We start from the raw sequence: 12,163 nt of genomic DNA on the forward strand, positions 1-12,163 counted from the left end.
GGGGGTGTCCCTGTGTGGCCTGGGGCAGACCTCAGTTTCCCCAACTGCGTTGTGAGAGGTTGGGTCAGTTTGATCGGAGCAGGGCCAGCGGGAGGGCAGAAGCCGTCCTGCCACAGGGGGTTGGGGGCTCCCCTCTTCCCCGTCCTGTCCTCCGGGGGCGCCCGCGCAGGCAGGGGCGCGGCGGCGGCGGCCACCAGGGGTTAAGCGGTGACTTCAGCGGCTGCGGCCGGGCGGCGGGGCGGTGCCGAGCGCGGTGGCTGGGCCAGGCCGCTCCGAGGCGGCGCGCTCCCGGCGGGGCCATCGGCTCGGTGGCGGCGGCGGGCCGGGCGGGGGCGCGGGGCTGGGCCGGCCCGGCCATGGGCGCCCGCGGCGGCCGGAGGGCAGAGGCGCGGAGCCGGCGGCCGGCGCCTTTGTGAGCGGCGCGGACAACAAAGGCGCGGCCGCGGCCGGAGCGGGTGAGTGCGGCCCGCGGGCAGGGGCCGGGCGGGGGCCGCGGGCGCCGCCGGCTCGGGAGGGGCTCCACGAGGGGGGGTGTGGTCCCGGGTGACCCCAGGGCCCGGGCGCCTCTGTGCCAGGGTCGCGGAGAGTCCAGGGCCCCGTTGCCGGGCATCCCGGCCCCTTACGTGTCTTTGCTTCTGCGGGATCTTTGTGTGTCTCTGACTCTCCCAGTGCGAATCTGGCGTCTTCCCCGGGGGTCCTGGTGTGTCTGTGAGTGTGTGTATCTCGGTGCCTCTGGGTGTGAGGTCCACGCCGGCATCTTCCCCGAGTCCCTGGCGTGTGTGTGTGTCTCCTGAAACGGGCGATCTCTGTGTCCCGGGAGCCTGTGTGTGGACGGGTCTCGGGGTGAGTGTCCCAGAGCCTGGGGCTGCTCTGTGTGGGGGTCACTGCTTGGGTCCGTTGAGTGTGAATGTGTACCTTTCGAGTGTAAGTGTGCACCCCAGTCCCCACGGGAGTCTGTGTCCCATCCCTCTGCATGACTTCTGACCTGCTTTTGAGCATGTGTGTGTGTGTGTGTGTGTGTGTGTGTGTGTGTGACTCTGTGCCTCACTTTCCGTCCATGGACCCACACTTCAGGTTCTGCTGTCACTGGGCTTCACCTCCCCCTGCTGACCTTGGGGGTCCCTGGGGTTGCATGAAGCCAGAGAATGCTCCTGGACCTCTGTGCTGGGCTAGCCTCTGTCAGCCTGGACGCTGGCCCAGGGATGGAGAAGGAGCGGCTGCATGGAGGAGGGGGTGGAGGAGAGGTGCCCGGGTCAGCGGGAGGGCCATGGCCACAGAACCGGGTGAGGCCTGGACACTCCTGAGGCAGGGAAGGGTGTCGGGGTGGGCCCTACTGAGGATGAAGGTCAGTTCCTTGGCCGCCAGGGGTGGTCTCTGTGAGGGGAGCCCAGGCCTGGTGTAGGAGAGTGTGGGAGACTTCCTCCTCCCTGCCCCAGGGTGGGGGGGGCCCAGGCAGAGGTCAGGAATCTCCTTTAGCCTGGAGGACCCTGGCTCAGGCCACAGCAGGGAGGTGATGGTGGGTGGGCGGCACTTCCCCCCACTTTAGAGCTGAGACCTTGCCTCAAAGTCCTTGGCCATCCTGAGGGATTCATGCAGGGAAAGCCCCACCCTGCCCGCCCGAAGCACCATCTGCTCCTCCTCGGATGCTGGGGAGAGGGGACAGGTTGTGCACACTCATTAAAGTGCTCAGCCCTTCCCTGCAGCCCTGCCTGCATGGCCATCAGCTGCAGCATCCATCTGTCTATCCGTCCAGCGCTGTACCCCACGGTGTCCAGTCCTCAGACACACAGACTAGAAAGGAGGGCCCGGTCTGGAAATCTTCAAGTTCCATGGGACTGTGGGTGAGGGCTGTCCTGCCCCTCCCTCAGGCTCCAGGGTGACACTCAGAACCCTCCTCGTGCCTTGGGAGGCCTGAGGTTGTGCCGGGTCTGATTCTCACTCTGCTCCCTCATGCTCACCTTCCTGAGGTCCCTGCCCCTCCTCTTCCACCAAAGACCCTTCGCCCTTGCTATTCCCTCCATGGAAAGCTGGTCCCATCCTTTGCCTCTTCACTTCTCACCCGGGATCTCTTCCTCTCAGCCAGTCAGACAGGCTCTCAGATCCTTGTTCACGATGCTGCTGCAGCCTCATTGTGGTGAGGGTGGCTTTATCCCTCAGAGGACCGTAAGCCTTTAGAGCAGGGACCATGTCTGTCCTGGAACAGGGCCTGACCCATAGTAGGTGCTCGATTAATAGTTGCTGATTAAGTGAATGTCCAGTAATTAACGGTTCCTAAATTCTGCTCTTTCAAGTTTTATCTTGGGAGGAGTCTGGGGCGGGGGTGTAGCTGGTGGGCTCCTCGGTACCAGTACCAGGTTAGTGTAGGTGGAAAGCTACTGTTAACTAGGTAAGTAGTAAATGAATGAACAGATATTGGTAGTATCTGGTAAAGTGCCAGATGCTGGGCTAGCTGCTTCACATGTGTGATCGCTTAAATCGGGCAAGCAGCAGAGTGGAAAGCATATAATCTTAATCAGATAAGTTTAGAAAAGATAAAGTGGGTGATGTGTATATATGATAACAGTAACTTAGATTCATATCACCCTTTCAGGTCGAAATCTCTTTGTTTCTGTTAACAGCCCTGGTAATTGGGCAGGGAAGATGGGTTCATACCCATTTTACAGATGAGAAAAATGAACCACAGCCTAAGGTCATAGTTAGTCAGTGGAGGACTCAAGCCTGGGTCTCCCTGGCCGCCCAGTCCTTGCTGTTTTGGGAAGGCTTGTCTTCACTGCATTTGTGTTCTCATCACCTGGCTGGACAGTGCTGAATGGGCCACTGTCCTTGCCCTCAAGGAGTCTGAAGTCCAGGAAAGAGAACCGGATTCATAAGCAGCAGAGTGGGCCCAAGTTCTCTGTCCACCCCACTGTGCCACCTGGGCCCCAGCTCAGCCCCGTCCTGGCCATGTGTCCCTGGAGAGTTCCTTGGTCTCTGTCTTGCTGGAGGCCATCAGAGCCACCTTCCTTTGGGGCTGAGAGAGCTCCCAGGAGTGGCTGTCCTTACAAGGCTGTGCTGGGCCCTGGGCAGTGGTGTGCTGGGGCCAGTTTGCACCAAAGCATGAGAGCTGATCACTGTATTTGAGGAATTTTGTGAGCTGGCTGTTAGACACAGCCTTTATAAAAAAAACTGTACGCCTATAAATTTACAGTTAAAAAGGTTATTCTAGCCCTGCTGATTTGGCTCAGTGGATAGAGCATCGGCTTGGGACTGAAGGGTTCTGGGCTCCCTACCAGTCAAGGGCACATGCCCAGGTTGCAGGCTGGATCCCCAGTAGGAGTATGTGTAGGAGGCAGCCCGTCAATGATTCTCTCTCATCATTGATGTTTCTATCTCTCTCTCCCTCTCCCTTCATCTCTGAAATCAATAAAAATATATTTTAAAAGTTATAATAGAAGCAAGGATAACTCAAAACACAGTACTTCTAATAACTTCACTATTACCTATGTGTTTGTGGTTATTTGCATCTTTTATGTGTTTGTATTTATATTATACACTGAGTGGCCAGATGATGATGATCTCTGAACGCATAATAATCTGGCCACTCAGTGTATATCCTATATAATAAAAGGCTAATATGCAAATTGTCCCCTTGACCAGGAGTTCGACCAGTAGGCAGGCTGGCCAACCGCCCATGTCCCCTCCCCCTGGCCAGGCTGGCCGGACCCCACCCATGCACGAATTCATGCACCGGGCCTCTAAATATATATATATATTTATACTGAGTGGCCAGATTATTATGCGTTCAGAGATCATAATAATCTGGCCACTCAGTGTATATACATAATGTTTTGGCATATATAACGGTGGTCCCATGGATAGAATAGAAATGAAGGCTATGTGGTTCAGGGTTTTTTTTTAATCTAACAGGAGCAGTGTCTGGAGCTTGGCAGTAGACTCCCTCTCGCTCACAGCCCCTCAATTCTGAGCGCACAGATTGCCCCCCAGTCCCTCAGCTACTGACCTGTTTCCTCCCAGAGGAGCCCGTCCCCCAGCGCTGCATGTTCAGAGGGCGCTGCAGCCCCCAGGCCCGGCTGATGGGCTTCGGAGGACCCGGCTATAGGTGCGCTGTTGAGGACCTAAGGTCCTGTCCACGGACTCAGGCCCACGGGAGCCACCTTAACCAGTATGAAGTGCCACTGCCACTCCAGTCAAAGTTTTCCCTTTCCCTGTGGGGCCAGCCTGTCCCTGAACATTGGAAACATTGTCAGGTTGTAATGGTGTAAAGCATAGGTAGTTTTATTTCTTCCATCAACTCAATGCCGGAGAGAGGCTTTTATGCCAGATAGGGCCAGTGGAACCCAAAACAAATTTCCAAAGTCAAAACAGTGAGTTCTGGGTCCTACACTCTCTCCATGTTAACACCCTCTTTTTCCTGAACCACCACAAAGTTCCTTGATCTGACCACTGCTCCAGCAGGCAAGAGCCAAACCACGTGGCCCTGGCAGTCCTATGTTCCTTATCCTTCCGTCCTGGTGTCTCATTCCTGCTGACCCTCAGGCCACCGTTCACTCCCTCCTGACAGTCACTGTTATGGTGATCGGCGTCCCACCCAGCCAGTTTCTCCTTGATATTTCCAATCCACCCAGCCCACATCCCTGTTCATGGGGCAGCGCTGACAGCTCTGTGTTCTCTCTCTGACCCTGTCGGAAGGAAGCCGGGGAGGACTTGTGGGACAGTGAGATAAAGTCTGCAGTGTGTCCAGTAATGCCCTAGGCCCGTGGTCGGCAAACTGTGGCTCGCGAGCTACACACGGCTCTTTGGCCTCTTGAGTGTTGCTCTTCCACAAAATACCACGGCCTGGGCAAGTCTATTTTGAAGAAGTGGCGTTCGAAGAAGTTTAAGTTTAAAAAATTTTGCTCTCCAAAGAAATTTCAATCGTACTGTTGACATTTGGCTCTGTTGACTCATGAGTTTGCCGACCACTGCCCTAGGCCTTCCCACTCACTCACTGACTCCCCAGCATCTTCCAGTCCTGCAGGCTCCAGTCACTATCAGTGCCCTGCACAGGTGCACCGTTATATCTTGTACACTGTATTTTTACTGTACCTGTTCATACTTAGTTATGCTTAGATACACAGATACCATTGCTACGTTGCCTACAGTATTCAGGCTTGTAGCCCGAGTGTACAGATTTGTAGCCTAGGATCCGTAGGCTATCCCATATAGCCTAGGGGTGCAGTTGGTTATACCACCTAGGTTTCTGGATGGTCACACAGGGATGAAATAGCCTACCGATGCATTTCTCAGAATGTAGCCCCGTCGTTAAATGACACATAACTGTATAATATCCATGCTGGTGGCTACTGCACATTTCTTCCCAACTGTGTGTTTGGTGGTGTCACCTTGGTAGCCTGGAATTGGCCGTAGTGAGAATATTTACACCACAGAAACTGGCAAACACTTTAAATCAGCCCCCACCTCCTAGCTAGTTGTTAAACATTTGTCAGCTCACCTCGGGGATCCAGCAGGGAACAGCTCAGGCACAGCCCCTCCCTGGAGCTTGCATGCTGGTGCTGACCACTCCAGGGCTGGTTTAGGGTCCTCACAGTGCAGAGCAAGAGGGGCAGCTGCTGGGCTGGGCCTGCTGTGGTGGTTGGGGTTGTAAATGGCCCTCGAATGACCTCTCCCTGTGGGAACTGAGTTATTATATTGCCATGCGCCAAGAAGAGGGGAAATGGGTTGAGGATAGGATTCTGTTAATTGAGAACCTGCTTTGCCATTGATTGAATAACCACCCTCAGGGGACCCAGGCATCTGGGAGGCAAAGCGGTGGTGGTATCCGAGGACACTGTGAACAAGTCAACCAGCGCAGGGCTGGTGGAGGTATGATGTCCAGGACCCAGGTGGCTGGAGCTGGCTGGGGGAGGCTTAGGCAACAGCGGGCATGGCCTATCCCTATGGATTCAAGGACAGACCAGAGAGTAGAGCCGGACTGTTGAGCAGACATCTCTTTACAAGAGCATTAGCTCTTGTTCAGTGTGTGAGCTCTGGTTGGGAGATGGACATGTGTGCAGTGACATTCATTGGAGGTGTGAGAGCAGGAGAATGGGCTGGGGAGAGGGAAAGGGTCTGGATCAAAGGAACAGCATGTGCGAAGGCTCAGAGTCAAGAGCTGTTGGGAGTTCAGTCCGGCTCGGATGTCAGAGCAAGGGCTGAACCTTCCTCAAGTCAGAGGGTACAGCATCATCTGGGTACCAGCCCAGGAGTCCTGCCACACCTCGCCTGCAGGGGCATCGTGTTGTGTGGGTCAGCCCCTCCCCTGCACATCTTGCTATTCCCCAAGCTGCCTAATGTTCCAGCCCCAGCATCTGTGGTTGGTGGATTCTCAAAAATATTTCCATTTTAATATCAGACCAAACAAAAGTGAATTGGGAAGGTTGGTCTGCTGTCCTCCCCACCTCAACCCCCAATAATACCAGAAAAGCCAAAGATAAAAGTAACTAGAATTGAGGTTACCCAGTGTTTTTGGTTACTTCTGCCCTTTACTTAATAATGAAGTTTGAGAGCTTATTTCTTTAAAGACAACTCTTAGTCACTTTATGTCTATACGTGCCAGACACTTTTGATGCATCAATTCCTTTAATTCCCATACCAAGCCTGCAGGTGGGTACTGTTGTCCAACCTTATAGATGAGGACACGGAGTCTTAGAGCTTGAGTGACTTTCCCAAGGTCACAGTGTTTGTCAGTTGCAGGATTCAAACTAGGTAGCGAGATCTTCCTCAAATCCAATTCCCCTCCTTACTCTATTTTCTTTTTTAATTTAATAAATATTATTCAGATTATTACAATTGTTCCTCTTTTTTCCCCCATAGCTCCCCTCCACCCGGTTCCCACCCCACCCTCTGCCCTTACACCCCCCCACAGTCCTCATCCATAGGTGTACGATTTTTATCTAATCTCTTCCTGCACCCCCACACCTCTTTCCCCCTGAGAATTGTCAGTCCACTCCCTTTCTATGCCCCTGATTCTATTATATTCACCAGTTTATTCTGTTCATCAGATTTTTTTATTCACTTGATTTTTACATTCACTTGTTGATAGATATGTACTTGTTGTTCATAATTTTTATCTTTACTTTCTTCTTCTTCCTCTTCTTTAAGAATACCTTTCAGCATTTCATATAATACTGGTTTGGTGGTGATGAACTCCTTTAGCTTTTTCTTATCTGTGAAGCTCTTTATCTGACCTTCAATTCTGAATGGTAGCTTTGCGGGGTAGAGTAATCTTGGTTGTAGGTTCTTGCTATTCATCACTTTGAATATTTCTTGCCACTCCTGTCTGGCCTGCATAGTTTCTGTTGAGAAATCCGCTGATAGTCGTATGGGTGCTCCTTTGTAGGTAACTAACTGTTTTTCTCTTACTGCTTTTAATATTCTCTCTTTGTCTTTTGCTCTTGGCATTTTAATTATGATGTGTCTTGGTGTGGTCCTCTTTGGATTCCTTTTGTTTGGGGTTCTGTGCGCTTCCTGGACTTGTAAGTCTATTTCTTTCACCAGGTGGGGGAAGTTTTCGGTCATTATTTGTTCAAATAGGTTTTCAGTATCTTGCTCTCTCTCTTCTTCTGGCACCCCCATAATTCTGATCTTGGTACGCTTGAAGTTGTCCCAGAGGCTCCTTACACTATCTTCATATTTTTGGATTCTTTTTGCTTTTTGCTTTTTCGGTTGAGTGTTTTTTGCTTCTTTGTATTTCAAATCTTTGTCTTGATTCTTGCGATCCTCTAGTCTGCTGTTATATCTCTGTATAATATTTTTTATTTCACTCAGTGTATGCTTAATTTCTAGTTGGTCCTTTTTCATATCCTCGAGGGTCTTGCTAAATTTATCAGCCTTTTCTAGAAAATTCTTGAAAAACCTTATAACCGTGGTTTTGAACTCTATATCCAGTTGTTTGCTTTCCTCCATTTCTTTGTTTGTGATCTGTTTCTTTGTCTCCGCATTTTGGCTGCTTCCCTGAGTTGATAGAGTGGCTTTGTGTGCTAGGTGTCCTATAGGGCCCAGTGGCTCAGCCTCCCCAGTTACCTGAGGTGGACACTCTTGGTGCACCCCTTTGTGGGCTGTGTGCACAGTATTGTTGTAGTTAAGCCTTGATTGTTGTTGCTATCACTGGGAGGAATTGACCTCCAGGCCAATTAGCTGTGAGGATCAGCTGTGTCTACGCTGGGAAAATTTCTGTGCTGGAGACACTCTTATGAGACAAGACTTGCAAAAGCCTCTGTGCTCAGTTGGATGGGGTGGAGTCTCAGGGCGGAGCAGACAGCATTGGTTTCCCATCAGCCCTGCCCTAATAGGCCCCTGTGTCTCAGTGTCCCGTGGTAATCGCTGCAAGCACCTCTGAGAGAAAGCCGTCCTCGAGTTCCGCCCGCTGCCAGACAGTCCAGTTCTCCCCGAGTAAGTCTAGATCCCCAGAGTCTCACCCAGAACTGGAGATCAGTGCAGTCGGGAGCTTTTGTCTCCCTCCTGCTTGAGAAAGCCAGCCGCGTACTGAGTTGCCTGCCCTTTCCCCCGTGTGCACCTCGGTACCTCTGCCTTCGGCAGTTCCTCTGAGTCTCAGTGTGCTTTTCTCTTTCCTGACAGTCCAGTTTCACCCCGTATGAGTCTGGGTCCCCAGAGTCTTGCCCGGAACTGGAGTTCAGTGCAGTCGGGAACTTTTGTCTCCCTCCTGCTTGAGAAAGCCAGCCGCGCACTCAGTTGCCAGTCTTCTCCGTGCACGTGTCTCAGTACCTCTGCCTCCTGCAGCTCCTCTAAGTCTCAGTATGCTTTTCTCTTTCCTTCTAGTTGTAGAATTTCCACTCAGCCAGTCTTCCTGTGGTTCTGGATGATGTCCGTTTTGTCTTTTAGTTGTAGTTTTGAAATTGTTGTGCGAGGCAGCAGTTTAGGTGTTTACCTATGCCGCATCTTGGTTTCTCCCTTACTCTATTTTCCGTTTCCCTTTGAGGAGTGGGGGCGAGAAGAGGCCCCCCTGGTCTATAATCTCAGCACACTCTGCCATTCTTTGTCTGAAACTGATGTGTGTGTTTTTCACCCACTTAGCTGGGTTTATTGCCCTGTGGTTTAGGGTCAAGGCCTAGAATAGAACCCCAGTGCCCAAATGGGCCCCCAGGCCTGCAGTCCGGAAAGTGCTAATAATAATGGCGCGTATTTATGGAGATTGCTGAACTAATAGGTCTTATTTAGGGAGTGGCAGGCACGTTGGCAGGCACGGGGCTTGAGGGAGCTACTCAGTCATCAGCCATCAGAGATGTGGGCTTGTCATCTCCATTTTGCCCCCGAGGAGGCGGAGGCCCAGGTCAGTCATCTTGCTTGTCCAGGTCATACACCTGTGAGGAGTGGAGGCAGCACGTGTCCACCTCGTTCTGTTTTCCCCAGAGCCCAGCTCCCAGCCCTGCATCCTAGGCCAGTGCCACCCTTTCCAGGACCTGGCCTGGCTGGGCCTTCAGTGTCCCCTGGCAGCAGTGGCCACATACGGTGGGAAACGGGAGGACAGGTGACCACGTGGCCAGAAGCACAGGTTGTGTCTCCCTCTTGGTTAGAGCTTGGTGCTGAGCCTCCTGCCAAGGGCTTCAGGGATTCATCTTCCCACTCACCTGTCTGTCTTGAGGGTGGTCTTGGGCCAGGCTCCCCCACTTCTGCCCCCACCTTCTTTGCAGGGACCCTCTTGGACCAGGGCAGGGCAGGCATTTTGAGGTGGCCCCTGCCCACATCGGGGGTGCATAGGGCCCTAGGCGGGTGGGATTCTGGGCCTGGCCCCCCCTCCTCTTTGAGAGCCTGGCCTCTTGGCCTCTATAGAAAGCCGCTTCCAGGCTGCCTGCTTGGTATGCTCCCTGCCTCCCGCCATCGGGGCTCGAGGCTGACTGCTCTCATTACTTCCCTCTCTTCATTGTTTGAAGTGGGCAGACTTGGAGAGAGCTCTAAAAATGCGGGCTTATTATTCAATTTCACTAGAAAAACAATGGTTTAAATTAAGTAGAGGAATAACAGTCTCTAAAAATGGAAGAAAAATATTCCTGGACCAAGACTTTGCCCGGGACCTTTGAATTTCTTTGAAAAATAAAGCGTTATTGTACTTGAAGTTATGTATGTGTTACACGACCATTGAAGAAAACTTGGGAAATACAGACAGAAGGAAATTAAAATTGCCCTGCGTTCCACCACTCAAAGACTACCTCTCTCAACATCGTGGCGCATCTCATTCATTGATTTTTGGTGATTGATTTGCTCATTTGGCAAGTGTCTATTTAGGGTTTGCAAAGGGCCAGGCCTGTGTTGGGCTTGGCGGGTCGATGGGTGCCCTGCTCTTTGCTGGGCCTCGTTCTGTGTTGTACCTTTGGCAACTCACTCGGCCCCGCTGTATCTCAGTTTCCTCATCTGTAAAACGGGATCATACCAGTCACTGTGTCCTGTGTTGTGTGGATTTGAGGAGCAAGTACAAGCAGGCTGCTCTGGACAGTGCCTGGCCTGTGGGCGAGCAGCATTGCTGCTGGTGTGATGTCGGTCAGCTGGTCGACCTTCAGTAGCCTTGCCCTGTGGCTCTAATGTGAAGGCAGAGGAGACAACAACCAAAGAAATCGCTCAGAATACAAAGTGACTGCATGTCCTTGATGAAAGGATGTCCAACCTATAGAAAAGCTGCGTGAGAGTTTATTTGAGCCAAGATTTTGAGGAGTGGGATCTCAACAGGTTGAGGAAATGCTCAGGAGAGTGGCAGTTTGGTAGTTCTTTCTGTGCATTTGGAATCAAAGCAGAGAGCGTGGGGAAGGTCACGTGGAATCCATGGGTGGGGGGTGAGGGAGGTGGGAGGAAGTAGGGTGGGGAAATCTCTGGGATTGGATAAAAAGCAAAATGGAGAAACACACACTTTTCCACTGGCGGGTGCGGGACAGCGTCCCTTTACCATCGACAGCTCCTGGACAGTGTGCAGCAACGAGTTAACAGGAAGGGCTCTGTGGTCTGGTGCTCTGGTGCCCCGTGGGCCTCCCAGGGTCCGGGAAGGAGAATGACTTTGACATTTTAATTAATTAATTAATTTTAATCAAGCAAGGTCTTCCTTTACTTTTGTTAAATAAGATTCCAGGAAGTATAGAGCAAACATTCAGTAGAAAAGTTGCGATTAAGAAACGTACATTCACATTTAACATGTCAGCCCGTTCACTTGTTTTTTCAAATAAAAACAGGACAAAGTATCAATGACTTGTCTCAAGGGAACAATCTTGGAGAAGACTGGCCGCTACGTGTGCAGTTGACGTAAAAATAGACCCGTGTTGATCATACAAATCTATCATGAGAAGGTGACGTCACCGTCGGTGCCCACTTCGCCCGCGTGCTCCCGGGAGTCCTGGTGGGAGGCCGCGCCCGGCGCCCCCACTCGGCGTCCTGTGGGGGGACAGCCCTGCGGGGCACAGACAGCACGGGCCTCCGCACCATGCCCTGGAGGAAGGGCCCGGGGTGGGCGTGGCTTTCCCTAAGTGAGGGGGTCCATGCTAAGCGGTTACACTCCGCATCTTTGCGTGTGCGAGGTGGTGTGCGATCCGCGTGCTGGGGCGGGCGGGTGTGTGCAGGGCCCCGCTCAGGCTCCGGACCCGCCCTGTGCGGGACGCTGCGGCCAGCCAGCAGGTGGCCCGAGGCGGGCTGCCCCTTGCTGTGCATGCTGGGTGATTCCAAACGCAAACTAAACTCACACACACGGGGACTTCACGCATGCGACTGCGTGCGATTGGCTTGGGTGTCACGGGTGTCACGGGGATGAAGGCAACACCATTCCTCCCTGCGGGACGGCGCAGGGAGCGAGGCTCCCGCTGGGCTCCCTTGGGGTCCCGGACGGACGGGGACGGTCCCCTGAGACGTGTGCTTCATGCTGGTGCTGTGTGGGGTTGCTGGTGGGAGGCAAGAGACAAGTTCTGGCTGCCCGCGGGCCAAGTGCCCCGTGTGCGCAGGGCGGCTGTCCCACAGACGCCTGACGCACGCGGCATTAAGCCCGAGGCTGGACAGGTCTCCTGGGGGGTGGAGGTCACCCCTCCGTGCAAACACCAATTCCCAGGAAGGGCCTGCTTTGGAAAGGGCAGCACGGGACTCAGGTTGGGAGGCGGACGCCTGCACGCGGGTCCCCCGCTCCTCACCCCCTCGT

The 12,163-nt window shown here is 53.0% G+C and overlaps 1 protein-coding gene across 4 annotated transcripts in view; it reads left to right on the plus strand.

Annotated features, from left to right (window-relative positions):
* Positions 1-249: 249 nt before the first annotated feature.
* ARHGEF10L (Rho guanine nucleotide exchange factor 10 like) overlaps positions 250-12,163 on the plus strand; it is a 134,842-nt gene continuing 122,928 nt past the window's right edge. For all 4 annotated transcript variants that reach the window (XM_080655899.1, XM_080655901.1, XM_080655900.1 and 1 more), the window contains exon 1: positions 250-455. The gene's annotated coding sequence lies outside the window, so the exon portion shown is untranslated. The remainder of the gene's footprint in view (positions 456-12,163) is intronic.

This window comes from Plecotus auritus (genome assembly GCF_963455305.1).
Source record: "Plecotus auritus genome assembly, chromosome: 2".
Lineage (NCBI taxonomy): Eukaryota > Metazoa > Chordata > Mammalia > Chiroptera > Vespertilionidae > Plecotus > Plecotus auritus.